Below are 18,651 nucleotides of genomic sequence, written 5' to 3' on the forward strand. Positions count from 1 at the left end.
TATCTAACCCAGATCATAGGCACAGTCATCCTGACCCTCCTACAGCTTATATTCATATTAACAACTGTTGTCCTCAGCAGAAACATTTAAAATCTGGTGAATAAAAAAAAAAAAAAAAAAAAAATACTGTGGAGAATAAGCTTTAATCAACAGAAGTCATAACATCTGAGACTACAGATCTGCACATGAGCTGAGGAAAATGGGCATTTACATCCTTGCCTGTCAAGAGAGAGCCAAAGGCAAATTCATTCATCAAGCCTATTCCAGATATCTGCTCTGGGAAGAGATGAAATGAAGTCTAAAACAGCCTGTGTGTCTCCATTGGCCATAAAGGCAATGTAGTTACCATCTGACATGCAGCCTCCAGCTCTTGGTAAACAGGGAAATTCCATCCTCAGCATCAAGGGGCAGGTATTCAAAATGTAATGAATTTTGTCACAAGGTATATTGGTCGTCAGAGTAAACTACTACACAGTTAGATAATGAAGGGCAGCAGAAAAGTTAAAAATTAAAATAAAATAAAATAAAATAAAATAAAATAAAATAAAATAAAATAAAATAAAATAAAATAAAATAAAATAAAATAATAAAAATTTATGTATACAAGAAGACTGAACAGAAATAAGAATATGAATGAAAATAAACAGCAACATGATTATAATCATGGAAAACCTCTTATCCCACACCACAGCATAATTCTTATTAATTGTGGGCACATAGTATTAGAATGGCATAAAGGGTGCTTGTGAGCTTGTCCTGAAGTCCTTACCAGGTTTTTCTCCTATGAAAGGGGAAAGAAATTGAGGCGTCTACACTCTACATGAATCTAAAATCTAACTGGAAACAGAAATGGGTATCCCATTGATTTTCAATAATATTTAGACAAGTAAGTGGTTGACTACATGTCTACATCATCAGGGGAACTCATTTGTGACCCCTGGAGTAACTTCCATACAGATTACTACATCTTCACAGAACAGCACACAGCTAGTTAGCTACATGAGTACACTGGCTTAGGTCCCGGATCCCAGACCTGGTGCGTCTCTGTGCAAGATGCCACGGCATGGAATAAGCATACTCCAGCGCCCTTTAAAAATAGGTTCGATCATTCCCAAGTATCTGAGGCAAACTTAAAACTGATACCTCTTCTCTTTACACAGCAAATCACTTGAAAACAGAAATGAAATTTTACTCCTTGTTATGGATATCTAAATGGCTTTAAGTTTTTTATTGTTATTATTTTATTTTTAAATATACTATGGGAGTCATATTGAATGAAATAATAAAAGTTCTCCCAACATATATGGTCTCTTGTTGCTGTCCAAGTGGAAACAGACTCACTCATTTCCTGATACTAACAGTGACAAAACAAACTAAGTGGTTAATTGCTGCTGTAGACAGATCTAATTACCAGGAGAGAAGCAAGAGTAAACTGCATATAGTTGTCACCATTTAAACAGTTCACATTTTGTCAGCAGTACAGAAGTATTTGAGACCCTGCCAACAGCCTATTTTTTTGTTTAGGAAAGATAGTGTTACTTTGGATGCTACAGTTGACATGTCTTATTTTTAAAATACTAAATTGTACATATAATACAGATGTAATAATTCTGCAACTTTACAAGCAGAGAGCTTTAACTGGAAAAGTTGGCTTTTTCTGAGAATTTGCCTTAATCCATGTTGCTGAACAATACAAAATATGTGATGTTACAGAAATACAACCTCCAGTCTCTGGAGATCTGGTTGAAATTTTATATGCAGTTTCAATCACATTAATAACAAGAGACAAGCCAGGACAATATTCACTCAGTGCAGACAAAAAAAAAAAAATGTGGAAGAGAAATTCTGCAAAATATAAGACAGGAGAGGTGGTAGCAACATTATCACTTAACCTTCACCCAAAAACTCTATCGCCATAACATAGAAGCAGCTGTGTCACAGTCATTGCTGTGGTACACTAGATCTGCTGCTTTTGTCTTCAACTGTATTCATGATTGCACAACATTGGTTTGTAGCAACATGAGTTTGCTCAGGTGCCTATGCGGTGTCCTGCTAGCTCTGTAACTACACTATATGACAATACGCAGGAAAAAAAAAAAAAAAAAAGAAAATATAAAAAAAAAATGTAAAACATTCATGAGTTTTTATTTATTTATTTATTTATTTTACATCCAACTTGTTGCCTAATCTTACAAATGTGTAAGCTGTTTACAAGCTTTGAATAAGACTTGTCACAAAAGAAAGATGTCATAGATTTGGTCCTGGAGCTGAAAAGCTTTTCTCAATATTTTCTTATTAACATTTCAGTGGTTCATAGTTGTTAACATTTGACTGAACTTCCAATAGCAAAAAAAAAAAAAAAAAAAAAAAGCTGATTAAAGAAATGCCAAAGTCTAAAATACTACACCTCCTCTTTATTTATTTATTGACAGGTTATTAAAGTGATAAACACTGGTGGATATATCATGTGTCTGAAAAAAAAGGAAAACTCCTGTCCAGCTAAAAACTTAGTGTTTGCAGAAAATTTCACCATTCTGTTTAGTCTTAGAAGCCAAAGGAGGAAAATCAGATCCAATGGGAGTGACTGTAATTGTTGTATGTATTTAGTCCCATGGGCAATGCCATGGTGACTGACACTCTTAAAGCACAGCTTTTGAACAGCATTCCATGTTTCCCACAGATTCCATCATTTCCTCCTGTCCTTTCAGGCACTCAGTGATTTTCAGAATCAGATCCTTACCGACTTTCACACTCTGTGTTACAATAAATTCTCTGTTACAATGTTTTGTTAACTCCCAGGTAAATAAATTGAAGTTTGCTCGCTCTCCTTCCTCTGTGAAGTACTTGATGCATTCAATGTGCTGTGTTCATATGAACGTATCCCTCCATGTTTATACAGGTGGATGAATTCATGGACCACAATGCTTACACAAAAGTCATTTGAAGTCTGCTTGTAGACCTCAGTGATCCCTGGAGTCAGTGATCCTTGTGGGTCCCTTCCAACTTGGGATATTCTACTCTATAGCCTGCAGAAAATGGCAAGATTCACAACTATAGACAGAATCTTAAACAGGGACTAGGAAAGACCCAAGGGAGGTTTTGTTAAGTTTTGTGAACTCAGGGATGCATTTTTCATATACTTGGCCCTAGCCATGATATGACATCCTAGTGGCACTACCTTTAACCATTTCCTGTCCTAGGACTGTACACTTCTTGCCTCCTGTCTCAATTAATTTCCTGTTAACCTTAAAAAATACTGTTAAAATAAAATAATAATTCTTTCCAATTGCTCACTTCGAGTTGCCAGTAACCTTTCATGACTAATGTCTTTGCACTAACTTACAAATCTATTAGACCTGGCCCAGTGAAACACAGATGCAATATTAGAAATTATATTGGGGTTGCTCTAAGTGTATAAGATAGGGATCACATTTATTAGGACTGATCTCACCTGTTAAAGAGCAGCAGGTCTTATTTTTTCTTATCTTTTTTTTTTTTTTCTTCTACATTCAGTAAAGAGAGGCACTTCCAGAGCAGTATTCTACCACAATAATGAAGACACATACAAAGACAAATGGCAAACCAGACTTGCTGCCTCCCTTCTTTTGAGAGGGAGCCCACCTGCCCACTTTGTGGTAGTACACTGAACTTTATATAGGGTGAAATTAGTTAAGATCACTCATCTTTGGTGAGAAAATGCCTGAGTACAACAAATTCAAGAGATGCACAGGTCTATCCCAGAAGGCTGGTAAAAAGTATGTATCTATATATTTCACAAGGGTAGGTTTGTTTTCTTGGGGGCACAGGAGGGTGCTGGGGAGCAGTTCACTAGAGCTTCCCTAGGCTCTTCAAAGATCAAAGGTCTTAAACATATTTTTAACTTGTCCCTTCCATTCTAAAAACATAGATGGTTTGACATTCTCAAATACTGTAATATTCTGTTTGGCCGCAGGGATGATCTTGCATAACACATTGTAGCAGACATTCAATGCTTTGTACAAACATGTAACTGGAAGACACACAGTGCATGTCAATTTTCTGACATAAAGGTAAGTTTTCTGACTGCCACGCTTTTGATAGCTCAATTTATCTGTCTTTTGGGAAAACTCTGGGACAGGATTTGAAAACTCTCTGATCTTAGTGGATGTCTGTGCTATATTCTGCAGCACAAAGAGCAGGAGGTTTTATGGAAGATCAAAACTGCATTGCACAACAAAGATTTGGTGATCATTTCTGTGGTAGCAGAAATATGCCACATAAACCCCTAAATATGCTGTCTGTGGAGTTACAATCTATGCAGAAAGAAATAAAGAGAAGAGAGGTCAAGAAGGGTATATTTTAAAATTGTGCACATCAGCATATAATTTCCTATTCACCAATATGGAAACGACTGGGCTAGAGTCTAAAGATGTTTTGGCAGCTCAGGAGAGTTTTCTCTGTGAAGTCTCAGCCAGCTGTAGCTGTTTTAGGAGCATGCTGGCAAGCACGAGGGGGTGACTGAGGCCTCATGAGGGAATGGCAGCAGTGCCCTCCTGGGAGCCCATCTGGACTGGGCAGGTCTTCAGGCTTTGAAATCCAGTTCACCAGGGCCCACAGTGTGACCTTCCCTGGCCTGAAATATTGATGAAGCAAGCCAACAGGAGGAAAAGACCCTCTCTTCTTTCTCTGTGCTTCTTCCCTGCTGAATTTGCAGGTAGGGAAGATGGCTGTAACAAAAGTGACAGACTCTGCTCTGTAGTTCATGTGTCACCAGTGCCAAGTTTAATTCCAGTGCAAAGAAACAAAAATAAAGACACTTGTGCTATTCACGCCACTAGGAAACATATCTCCAATAACCTGCTATTACTACTTGTGTAAGAATGATAACTTGTCTGTAAAAAGAAGCAAAGGAAATAGAAATCTCTGTACCAAAGACAGTGTTCTGATATCACCAATTTGGTAATCAGGAAATAACAGGTCAGCAGAAACTTTGTGGTCAAAATCTTTGCTTCTGAAGGTATGAGCTCAAAACAATGAGCTTTATTTCTAGGAACCAGACAAGGTTTATGTCACTGGAGAGAAAGATTCCTGGATTTTTGCACATTTTGGAATTTACAGGCCATTGGGCAGCAGGAGTTCTGAGACTTTATTGAATGAAATATAGAACAAGCACATGAACTTGAATTTTAAGTGATTTCTGAATAGTTGTGCATTCTTACTGTTCTTGGGCTTATGCAGATATATTTCATTTTTCCTCCTGTTGCCTTTTGTTTTATTCTCTCCAAATACTCCATACCTGATTCTCCATACTTATTTCCAAGACAGAGCAGTCTCTTCTAAACTCCCCTCAGACCTTTCTTTTTTTTTTTTTCTCTGACGCAATTTCCTTAATTTAGACCTAAGGTTTAGACCTAAGGACAAGAACGCCCCACATCTCTGGAAAGGTGATAAAGCTGGCCAGCTCATCACTACAAACCTATGTCATTGTTTCCTATTAGACAATAATCGTCTATGTGGGGAAAAGTGAGAGTCGGTAAAGGGAGTCTGGAATTTATCACTACTGCACAAAGAAGAGTTTCCCTTCCTAATGAGATCAATGAGCAAAGCAGCTGCCGGAATTGTATTGCACACATCAGGTTTGAACTATGGAGGGAACCCCAGAACTCGTGGAATGCAATCCACTGAGCAACCTTTCAAATCCCTGACCAGAGTCAGCTTCTTGAGCTAAACCCTTGAGGGTATGTGCCACGAGGTCATAAGCATCCAACCTACGTCAGCAGAAGTCTATAAATTTTTAAATCTATAAACTCATCTGCCACATCCTTACTGTATAAGTCAATTAGTTCTGCAGGTTTCTAAATAGCTTTCAACTTGCTTGCCCTCACATTAAATGCAAGATAATGTATCTGACTGCTTAAAGGTGTTCTTGTCAAGACATAAAACTTTTTTTCCAAATTATTATCTTTTATTTTCTAAGTAGTAAAGTGTTCAAATAAGCAAATCTGATTTGATTTTACCTTATTCTATTGCTCCATGACTAATTTACTTTTATTGCTTTGTAAATGAACTTCGTGGACATTTTACTCTCGCTTCCGAGTGCATTTTTTATGAAATAGCCTATAAAGTTTTGTTTGTGGAGTGATAATATTGAACATATTGGCATAAACTACAAAGTCCTATATGGTCTTTATCTTGTAAGCCATTGAGTTCACCTGGAGCGTTTCTGTTGTCAGTTCCAGTTTCAGTAATGGACAAAAAAATATTTGCTGTGAAGAACTCTCAGCTCTAGAACTTGTTTCCCAGACATACTGCTAGTTCTTCTAGCCTTTAGGGTACAATGCAATGCTTATCTGCTTACCTGTGCTTCTTCCTAATAAAATCCATGGGGATTGTTATCTTAGCAGATGTAAAAGGGAAATTGGTTAGACCTGAAGTTACTAGAGGGCTTTTGTGCTCACAGATACTAATTAGCTTGGAGATCCTATTTTCTCTAACAGTTGTTTGTAATACACTGTGAATAATTTATTAGGCTTTTTGTGAGTGTGAATCCACCCACTGATTGGGCAGTGGGCACATGTTTTATAGATATGAATGTCAATCAATAAATAAATAGATGTGAGTGCTTCTCTGTAGAGGAGAATCAATAAATGATCAGAAGAACAGCATGAAAAACCAGAAGTATCCTGACACCGAGAGACATTTTTGGATAGTGTCATATCATTTTTTTCCTCAATATCTATTGACTTTCTGTTGTGGTATTTCCTAAAAAGTTATGCCAGTGCTGTAAGGGGTAGGTACCCCAGTGCCACTTGCAGAAGAGCTTCATATGAATTACATTTTGCAAAGTGATATAGACATGCTGGTTACAAGGACACATGCAATAAGTCATCTCTGTTCAAAATGTTTTACCTTCAAATTCAAGGCACAAGGCCTCGAGCTTTATAAATAATATTTTATACTACAGATATAGATTTCTTTTCTCTCTGCAAATGATCCAAGAGCAGACATGGGTAGTTTTAGCGATCATTTACAGCTGTCCAACAAATATTCCCTGTGAAATGTACTTCAGACTACAGGTGGCTTATGAACTATTCAACTATTTCTGACTATAGGCTTCTCTCATGACTCTGACTCACATTCGCTAAGCAAACAGCTGTGGTGTCTAAGACCTTGCTGCTTCTTCTCCCCCCATCCCAGCTGTTTGTTACTGACCCTTTGCCAGAAATTCTTGCTCCTGTTCCAGATACAGCAAAACCTGCTGCACCTCAGCTGCTCCACTTCATAATCTGGCATCTTACTGTGAAACAACTTCTATTGCTAAGTTAAGCTCATGTCCAGGACTGTAAAATGGAACAGCTGAGGTGCAGTAAAAACGCTCTGTTCTGCCAGGTCTGCAACAGGGGCCATACCTTGTTGAAAGAAGTGCTGACTTAACTACTTCAGCAAGACCTACCAGAGCTTCTGTCAGTGTTCCCTGATCACATATTGGCAAACACATTACTTATAGGTGTTTCAAAATGTTATAAACAAGGCTGAGAACTTTTCATGCATGTAGTAGTACCAGCTACAGTAACATCACTATGAAATTGGAATAACTTTTGTCACCTATAAATTGTTATGTATATATTTGCTTTTAAAGCAAGAATTCTCTGTTCTTCAGAGAAACAAACACCTAAAATTTATTGAGAAGCAAAGATGTATGAACTTATGATTGTTCATAAGAAACAGAAAAAAATGAATCAGAACATGCAAAACTTCTCATGTAGTTACAAACCTCTACCTCAGGATTAGCTGAAATATACACCATTTAAAGCAGGCTGGGGGAAAAGCAGGAAATTAAAAGAATACTGTGGAAATAGAAAGGGAAGTAAACCTAGCTATACAGTAATAGTAAAGCCAAACTGCATCTCTTTTTTGATATTGATAAAATAATAAAATAATAAAGTGAACAGAGGGGAAAAAAAAAAAAAAAAAAAAAAAAAAAAAAAAGAGAGAGAGAGAGAATAAAAAAAGAAGAAAGGAAGAAAGAGAAAGGAGGAAGGGAGGAAGGAAGCAACTACTTTTGGGAGACGTTGTTTATACTTTCAGTGTAGATTAAAAATATAAAGGATGCTTGTGCAAAAGTAGCTACTCTGACTTAGGTGACTACTAGGTACATGTATTTCCTGGGAAATTCCCTTTGGGTTTGCCCCGTAACTATGGGTGCACAAGGGAAGGTAATTTGTAACACATATGATGCTGTTCCCTTAAGTGAATGTACAAGGAACACAACAGGAAAGCATTTAGTTGGATATGTATGTTTATTTGAGAAGAAAATATCTTTTAATCCAACTGAAGTCAACCTCTTATTATACTTCAAAATTAGACAATATCCACAGAAATCTCAGAATAAGAATCAGTTGTTATTTATAAAAGAAAGGACATCAAAATGAAGCACTACATTGAATTAAAACTCAGCGGATAAAAAGGATGACCAGTGAAACACAACCCAACTTGCATTGTTTTGCAAACATAACATGCTATGAAGTAGACTAAAGCAGCTGTTGCTTAGAATCAAACTGATGAGAAATTCAAGTGATTTATACTGTTAGACCTTTCTTCATTACAGCTGCTTCAGACCTTTTACCCTTAGGGGAAATACAGATGAATTTTGCAGTACAAAAAGTGCAATATACTGGACTTCATTTATTGGAAATAACAAAGTTTTTAACAGGGAAACATTAATACAGATGATGCAGCTTAATAAGATATTCTTGAAAACATATTACTTTTTCTAACATGCTCATAGCTTGGGATATAGGCATGTTGAATATCTAATTACTCTAATTACAGGGAAAATTGAAGGAATTTGACTATAATTGCCTATTATCTAGTTGTTCTGAACATGACAGTCACCATAACTACTTTTGCAACAGTGGATTTCCAAGGGGCAATACAATACTGGTGACTGTCCATTTCTGTGTATGTTTATTAATTATGCTTACAAATTACAAGAAATAACACTTCCTAGGTGTAGACCTATTCTCCAGCACTCACTTCTTCTTATGTTGTGTCTTTTAGTTTTTACCTTCAACAATTTTGCTATTTACTATTTAAAAAAAAAAAAAAATGCTTTTAGTTGTTCCTGGAGAAAGCACAGAATTTGGGGAAATGGTTTGCTTTATCTTTTGTTAAATTTTTCTTTGAACCCTGAAGATACAGAATTGCTGAATCACAGAACAGCTGAGATCGACAGGGACTGCTGGAGATCATCCAATGCCACTTCTCAGGCAGGTTCATCTACATCAGATTGCTTGGGACTGTGACCAGTCAAGTTCTGAATATCTCCAAGAATGGAGACCCCACAGCTTCTCTGGACAACCTCTTCCAGTTCAACCACCTTCACAGTAAAAAATTTTTTCTCATGCATACCCAGAATAAATACAGATTCATGAAAACATGCACTAATGTTTAATGTAGTACTCTTTCTACTGATCTTTATTTTTGTTTCTACATCACTTATGGACTCAACCATTAGTCTTCTGTTGTTAGTCTCATTTATACCACTCAGTGGAGTAAGTTAAATTGACAGTCTTGTTTTCTATTCAATGGGAGTGAAATTTTGTACCAGGGAAGTAAGTTCCAAAGGAAATATTCTACTTTTACACTATGTACAAATAGAATTTGGCCTCTGCTATCTAATGTAAACCATGCCTCATTACTATCAGATTCTTAATGCCAAAATATGATGTGATTCATAGAAAAAATATGCAACAAATACCAAATGTATCTGGCTAGAGTAAGTTACGGGTCCTTCTGAGATCAGTTTTAAAGCATATATATATTTAATGAATTACTGTAAGGAACCATCTGATTCCCTGGTAAAATTTTCAAGTCATTGGAACAATCTCTTAAGGAAATTCTGTCCAATGCAATCACTTTGTGTATGATGTAGCCTTTGTTAACATCAGGCATTGCATACAGGAAAACAAAATCGGTCAGTAAAAATGCCAAAAATTCCACCTCAGACTTCGCCTTGAATAAGAGAACTTGGACTCTAAAACTCATTTTCCACCATGAAGCATATACATTTCAAAACAGCAGGAGGATCACAGGTGAACTGGCCTGTTAATTCCTTATAGGAGCTCAGAAAATGTGCTATCACGTTTGTTGTTTCTTAGAAGGAGGGGCTGGAGGTATGAATACACTTGTACCTTCTTAGAGTCAATACACACCATTGCCACTTCCACGTTGTCCAGAAAGGATCCAACATTTTTCATGAAAAACCTGGATCACACTGATTGGATCAACTGACTTTTATTTATTTATTAAACATCTGGAATGAGATTCAGCTCCTTCCAAAGCTCTGCAGGCTATCTCTATGGACTTTTATGGGAGAAGTACAAGATCTTTAGTGGAGGACTTATTAGTGTTAGGTCAGAGGTTGGACTTGATGATCTTGAGGTCTCTTCCAACCTAGATAATTCTGTGATTCTGTGATTTCAAATATATATATGTTGATGTTGTGGACAACATTCCTTTGATAGATAAATTGATAAATATTTGTTGAAAAGAGAGAGAGGGAAAAAAAAAGGGGGGGGAATACCCATACTTCTTATTAGATAGCTACAACTTGTAATACAGTGGCATGGTTCTATGATGGGGCTGTTATCATACAGTGGCATGGGTTTGTATTCATCTGTATTACAACTGGTGTTGGCTATGTGTAGAGTCAGCACACTGGGGGAATACAAAGGGCAGAAAAGGGCAGAGGACAAAGTGGCACGCTGTGTGCTAGGTTGCAGTCAGTCAGAGACCCAAGAACTTATATTCTCTGAAAGAAAGGCAACCATATTAAGAGTGTACACATTTATACAGTACATGTAGCTCAGAAAGCCAGCTGGCAGCTCTCTTCATGTCTGCTCTCTGGGTGAGCATAACCAGCAAGGCAGCTGCAAGAGCAGGAGTCTATACCACTCCCCCCAACCCCCCACCCCACCCCCAATCTACACTATTTGCACAGGAAAGGAGAGGAAAAGAAGGAAAACTGGATGAAAACCTCTCCATACTCTCCACAGAGCTTTTCCCTGAGCAAAGAGGGGGCACTTCTCTTCCCTTTCCCAACCTACTTCTTCTTCCTTGAGCATATTTCTGGGACCAGCAATAGGCTATGCCATCTGTGCTGGCTGGGACAAACAAGAAAAAAATCCCAGGGGAGCAGATGTAAGTCCTATAGGAGGCAAAACTGATATGTACAGGCAAAAGTGCTTAGCGTGAGCTCCGTTTTGAGTGATGAGCAGAGGGACAAGGGAGGCCACCACAGGATTAAGGTGGATACACTCCCAGAGAGAAATAGCCAAAATGCCCTTGTTGGTGTCGCTTCACATTAACACAGCTGGCCAGGATCCCCAGGCCCCCTTTACAGACAAGGCCTACTTTACTCTTTACAAAGCCTGTAAAGTGCCTCTTCTGAGCATTTCCCTCCTAGTACTCTGAAAGCATTCCAGGCACTGCTCTCAAATGCTCTGCCTTTTTACATTTACTCTCTTCCTTTCACTTTCCACCTCCCCAACCAATCTTAGACCTGAAGAGGTATACTACAGATATTTGTTTAGTGGCTTGGTTTAGGTGTTCTAAACAGACAAGATGGTATACCCGAGCTTTTAGCAGATTGATTTACTTGAAAGCTGCCCAGCACAATAGCTGAAGCCAAGATGCATTGTGCATGAACAGTAGGAGAGATGGTTCATATACATTGTCTTGTAGGAGGGTGGTAAGGGAGCAGGAAACTACAGCTTGCACATAGAGGCTGAAACCTTTTGCTGGAATTTCTATACTCCCGAAGACATGAATGACCGAGGATTTATAGCAGTCCTCGGTAGAAAAGAGGGCTTGAAAGTATGCAGATATAAGGGAAAATTCTCTTGAACTCGTGGTGGATTGAAGAGCAGAAATTAGCTGTATAAAGTAAAGCCAGGTATTGTGACTCTTTCACATAGGTAAATATTTCTTAATTTTTTTTTTTTTTTTATTTCTTTTTCTGAGTGTTATATTTTGGTATATCCAGCTGTGCCCTGTAGCAGAAAGGAATATCTCATAATGAGCTCTGTTATAAATGGCTCTGAAACACAGAGTGTTGGAATGCCACTAAAAATATTTTGTCTGTGGCTTTTGCTAAGGCTCAGCTCCTCAGGAAATACTTTCATTGTTTAATGCTGTCATTTTGTACATATCCAATATTTTCTTAATCTGTCACTGGGAATAGTTTATTTATAACAACCTTATTTTCCAATTTCATGCTGTAAATATGTCTTAACAGTCCTGCCAAAAATACTAACTATTCACTACAACTACTCAGTTATAGAGATTTAACCAGTTTATTAGCTTTTAAAAATACCAGAAGTGTGTGTCAAATCCTCCCTCGCCCCCCTCTTTTTCCACTAAAGTAGTGGACATACATGTTTGGGTCAGGAGTCACTCTGTTGATTAAACAAAGTTATAAAAATGAAGGATGGATTGCATCTCTAGATTTAGCCCTGAGTGTGTAATTTACATCTCTCCATAAGTAATTTCAAGGGGCAGTGGGACTTCAAGACACCTACTCCTTGTTTCTTCCTTGCTCCTCAAAAATTTGCTACTGGCCTGGATTATAATAAAGACAACTTATGGCAACTGTAATACAAGAAGCTCAAATGCTCTTGCTGAGGAATTTTTGGGGAGACTCCAGTGCTGTCACTAGGGCATCTCTTGTTCTCCCCTGGACGATGTGTAAGAAGAGAAAGAGGTCTCTGTTTCTTATTTCTTACAGTTATTGCACAGATTGCCTGCTGAATTTTATAGCTGGCAACCAGGAAAGGCTTATAAAATGTGTTTCATATGCAGCACATCCCATAGCATTTGTTCTGTAATGGGATCCTGTTTGTTTGGGGGAGCTAACTGATCAAAATTAGCTCTCCTAAGAGTCTTGTACTCTTTAAACAGTTAAGTCTATATATGTGTGTGTGCATGTGTGTATGAACAAGTGTCTATGTAGAGAATAAAAATGAAGCTATGTGGAGTATAGAGAACTTGTTGAAACATTCATACATCTGCCAGCAAGCTTGTTGACAGTTTGGGGTTTTTTAATATATTTACACAGCTGTAATATATATACTTTTATAGGGAACATTTTCCATCATTAGCTTTCCAACAGGTTAAGAGGGTTATTCATAGATAAATCTACACACAATGAACCAAATTCTGGTCTCAGCTGTAATAGTGTAAATCCAGAATCACTCCATTAAAACCAATTGCTTTTTTTTTTTTTTTTTTTTTTATACCCACGGGGGGGTGTGGGGAGGGAGGGTTGTACCTTGTAACAGAAAGGAATTTGTCCTCCACATATTCCGAGATCGCAGCACAACTGCTGACCTTCTGTACCCGAGCAGATAATCTGCTGTTCATTTCTGTGCCACAGCAGTGGAAATGGCCTGCCTGCTCCCAGCACACTCCCTGAGCACACACCTCGGTTGATAAGATGACAGGAATCAATCTTCCTGAAAGCAATGTCCAATGGACTGTCTCTGGGACTGTTTTCAATTCACAAGTGCTGACTTTATCTCACCAGTGTCTAAAAAAAAAAGTTTCAAATGTCCCCAAATATTTATTCTTCCTGACTACTACCCATATAAATCCTTGAGCTATACCTGGGGGAAGATGTCATTTAAATATGTTTTGTCATATAGGCCCCAAACTGATCTTAACTCTGCAAGTGGAAATCTTTTGTAACTGTGCTGCAGCCAATAGAAAGTAATGCCTGATTTCTGCTGCCTTCACAGAGACTGGAATTTGTTCTTTGTTGAGTAGTTCCTTTTGACTAATATGGTTAGACAAGTTTTTAGAGCAAATGTTCTGTTTCAGCAGTGTCAGGAGATTTTTAAAAGCTACCTTGTCACTTGTCTTAATATAGCAGCATTATGGCTATGGGAATGCTCTTTCAGCAGCTCCTGCACTGCCATTTCTCTCCTCTGCAAGAAGGCTGAGGGATAAAAAGGAGCTGGGAAGAACTAAGTCATGTTGGAGACACAGGGTTTTCCAGGGAGAGTTAGCTGCACTGATTTTTAGGTTCACATTAAATTAATTATGAAAGAAGGAAAAAGCAAAGTCATCTAAATAACCTGGGACACACTCCTGCAGCATAAGAGCAAATAAGACTGAGGCCTGGTTAAAACTTGGGTGCTGCCTAAACTGAATGACATCCGCATCAAAGCAATATATTTTTTTTGCAAATGTTAGTTACAAAGCAGTAAGTCTCCACATCACGAAACATTGCCTCTTATTGCAGGACAAGCTGCAAGATAAACACTGAAATCGCTGAAGTGCATTAGACTGGAAATTACCTTTTACATGGGCCAAATCTCACATATTTCTGCTCTACCAGACTGAGCTATGCCCTGACACACACTCTGAGCCTCTCACATGGCTGGAGTAAGCCCTCAATAAGTTGCCAGCTAGGTCTGAGTGGCCTCACTGACCCCATGGGTCTGTGTGCTGGGATGCTGCCTACAGCTGGGGCTACCTCAAATCCCATCTGCTTTTGAGGTCTACTGTATCTTGGCTGAGTGCAAAACCATGTGCAAAGATGTCCCCATGGCCTGGTTACACATTCATTTCTGCTGCATACAAAGGAAAGGGAGGGATTTCTCAAGGCAAGGTTATTAAAGTTCCTCATAAGGTGCTAAGAAACCCAAATATAAACTCCCTCAAAGATAACAGTAACTGTCTGAGAAATTCTTCATTTCAAGTGTTTGTATAGCGTAGCCTTATATAACGTTACAGACTGTAGTCCTGTCATAATCTTAATCATACACCAGCTAGTGTTTTCAAATATAATGCTTTTTGATGTCCTGTTTGCTTTGGACTCACTACTGTAGGTCTCTGCAGGATGTTCTGTTTACAGAAGAGATTACCAAAAATAAAAATTACAAAACAAAGTGCTGTAAGTTACAGAAATGAAAATAGGAATACCTCACTATGGAAGTTTTTGCCACAAGTCCAGATATAAACAAAGCTAAAGGGACTCGGTATAAATCAACCAATTTTTCTATTACGTAAGGCAGGGGCTCAACAGCTATCCTGGCCTTGTTTTATAAGCCATAACCTGGAACTATTTTAAATCTACTTTCATACAGTTTGTAGTTCATGAAGCAGCTGCATTGAGATGGATTTTTTTTGAGTTCTTTACCTTCTAGATGTCAAACAAAAGTCTTATAAAAAGTAGTTCTCACTTATGAAACTTTTGTCTCTGCTTTTTTTCCAAATCTAACAATAAAAGGCAGTTTTTGAAAATTTAGCCCCTTTCCATACCTTCAAAGATGCACTGAGCTCTGAATTTTGCACTGACTTACAATTACATATATATTACAAGTGGGGAAAATATTGAGTTTTTCTCCATCTTTCCTGTCCACTTTCTCTCACTTTTTTTCCCCCTCTCTCTCTTCCCTCTCCCCCAGTTTCCAATTTATTATACTACAGGTTTACAGTTATATATGTGCTGCACTTGCTTTAACTTTTTCTTTAATATCTGTTAATTTACTCCCTCATACTCATACACTATTGGGCCATGAAGGATTCATATTTGGCACCAAGGGTACTGCTGAACACTTACTGCTGTTCACCTTATCCCTGTCATAAATAATTTGGACACCACATGATAATTTCTCTAGTTTATATCGTAGTAGTGTATAGAAGTCCCAATCAACATCAACATCCCTGTAGTCCAAATGTTGTTCAACTAAACAGGCTGTAGCAATGTGGTACAACACAACACAAAGAACCTGGAGACAACCTAGCTTTCTCAATATGCTATTTCCTTAATTAGCCTTGACAACAGTTTTCATGGGCAAACTCTGTGTTGATATGACTATCCTGATTCTGGCTCAGGACATGTATGAGCTGGTGATGACCTAGTGCAACATGTCAGGTGGCATATTGCTGGAAATGGACTCTTCCCCAAAATTGCTTAAAGTCTGAATAGGCAAGACAGACAAATGGTATGTGGAGAAGAAAGACACAAAAAGGAGAACATCTATGGCCACAGCTACCAGCCTGTTCCTGTGACCAAGCCATTGTGTTCAGCTTGACTACACACCGGTGGCAAGTGACAGGGCAAACAGTCTTGAGTACACATCTGAGTTGTGAAACACAACTCAGTCAAGCATGCTCACACCCTTCCTAATTACTTTGTGTTGGTGTGTTATTCACATCAGCACTTGAAGGAAACAAATATAAGCCCTTCTTGTTTCAACAGCTCCTGGCTATAAGTCTAATATGAGATAGTTGTGTGCAATAACAGATCTAGGTTATCTATGTTGTCTCCTGCATTGCCACATTACCTGACTGTGGGAAAGAAATCTGCCAAACCAAAGATATACCCCTGCAGGCAGCTGATACAGTAGGGTTTATAGGTATAAATTCCTACAGACAGGTGAATTATATTGTACATCAGCAGGAATACATGTTGACAATGTGACCTAGCTGGGGTCTACTTCGCTCCTTCCTGATGGTTATAAGGCAGCACGTGGGTCATTCTGGGACCCAAAGAAGTGGGTCCTGTGTTGGCTGAAAATATAGTAGCGGCAGATGAGTACTGTGATAATCACAAACTACTGGATAATCACTACTTTTTTGTGTTGCATTACTGTCCAGGAATTACCTCTCCTCTTCAGAATAAGGAGAAAATTTTACTGACTATAATTCATTTTGTAAAAATTAGTCATCAATTGTAGATACTTAGTTCAGCTTCAAGAAATATGAACCACTGATCAACAGAACCATTATGGTTCTCATTTACTACCCTATAACTATCAGTATTAGCTAACACGAGCAATCACATCTCTGGGAGCTTTCTATCTGACTGGAGAGAAAAAAAGGAAAAAAAAAAAAAAAAAAAAAAAAAGCCTAATCAACAGTTATCCACAAAAATGTATATATTAATTTAAAAAGAAAGAGAACGAGAAATTGAGAAAGTAAAATACTTTTTTCTTTCTTTTTCTGTGAGTAAAAAGTGCTTAGTTCAGAATATATGCAGTAGAAGAAGAGCTATTTACAGCAGCACCCAAGTCACAAAAGCCACTAGTACTCAGCTGAGCATGTGACTTGTGTGTTTGGAGGCATGACCCACTGGGTGCAGTTAAACTGCTAAGGAAAGTATGAAAAATAGCTCAATCCTCTGTGAGTAAGTAGTTTCTCTGAAGATCGAATATGGCACATATTGCAGAGCTCAACAGAAGCAAAAATCAATTCTCAGATAATTCTTCTTTCTAACTTCAGATGAACTTTAAAGGAAAGCTGAAAAAAGCATGTACATACAGGTCCACAACTTTTCCTGGACCCTTTGCATTTCCAGGAACAGGCAAAAAGAACCAACACAGGAAAATATACTGGCAAACAGAGCCAGTGTCACCTCCATTTTCTTATTCCTCTCTCCTACCTCAAGGGATTGACCCCTGGGAGATGTTACTGCTTCATAAAGCTACAGCCTGAGTAATTGTCCCCTGGGGTGTACTAACTAGAGATTCCAACGAGAACAGAGACAACATTGCTCAGCCTCCTCTGCCAGCAGCTCCAGGCCCAGAGAAGCATAGAAATATTTGTTATTCCTCCCCTCTTCAACTCTCCTCCAGTCAAGACACCTTCCCTCTGCAGCTGACATGTGGGAGTTTGCAAAAGCAAAACCACTTAATTGCTCACATGGAGAAACCCCTATTAGAGTATGGCAACTTGTTTACTTCTTAAGTAAAACCCTGGGCTGATATATCAAAGCATTAAAGCACATGGCCAGTTTTGCAGCTGGAGCCTCAGGATTTGCTGACACCCCAAGGAGCATGTTGCTGCATAAAGAGCACCACCAGCAATTGCACAGCATCACCTACCTTTGGCCATATAACACTTAGGATAGGCTCCCCTTCCTGTCCATCCTATGGACCATATCCAGGAATCACACTTACTCTTCAGACCCAAGTCCTTATAGAAAATGTTCACTTGCCTGAAGACTTTGGGTGACCGTGGAGCAGTAGTTTTGAATATGAAATGTTATGCTTTGTGGTAAAAAGAGTTTCAGGGAAAGTTTATTCACCACTATTCATGTTTAACTGAAAAAGAAATGCATAGTGTTGTGTTTTGGTTACCTAAGTGCTGCAGCTGCATTAGGAGAAGAGATTTGCCCACCAACAGGAGGTTTCACAGGCTCTTCCCACCACTCTGAGTAACATCCAAACTGAGTTCAACACTTGTGATCTCCTCTTAGTGTTGTTATGAGGTAATGGTTCTCTTAATCTAAGTCTTATCTTTCCAGCTGCAGTTTTCATATTTTCCTCTGACTATGGTAGTCACATAAGAACGAAGGAAATGAGAATTTAGTAAATCTTTCAGAGTTTAAGATTACAAAGGGTGGAATTTGTTTAACCAATTGACTTAAGTTATAAATGTTCGGTAGTCTGAATTGAAGTGAGCAGCACTCTAACAACAGAAATAAAATGTGCTGTGAGAAATTCTTGGTTTATGAACATCTTTTAGTTTTCACTTGTAAGAGTTGGGGTGGATAAACTGTACAACAAATAATGAAGTAAATGAAAGTCTGCCTGTTTATTTCTCTCCTTCTCTATCTTTGCTCTAATTAGATATATTTAGATATTCATTGTGATAAAATTTTGC

General features: G+C 38.2%; 1 long non-coding RNA gene across 1 annotated transcript in view; it reads left to right on the plus strand.

Annotated features, from left to right (window-relative positions):
• The first annotated feature begins 11,671 nt into the window (after positions 1-11,671).
• Positions 11,672-18,651, plus strand: part of LOC116485360 — a 74,477-nt gene continuing 67,497 nt past the window's right edge. Inside the window, exon 1 of the long non-coding RNA XR_004252867.1 lies at positions 11,672-11,935. This is a non-coding gene — a long non-coding RNA (uncharacterized LOC116485360). The remainder of the gene's footprint in view (positions 11,936-18,651) is intronic.

The sequence above is a fragment of the Aythya fuligula genome, chromosome 1, assembly GCF_009819795.1.
Source record: "Aythya fuligula isolate bAytFul2 chromosome 1, bAytFul2.pri, whole genome shotgun sequence".
In the NCBI taxonomy this organism is placed as follows: domain Eukaryota; kingdom Metazoa; phylum Chordata; class Aves; order Anseriformes; family Anatidae; genus Aythya; species Aythya fuligula.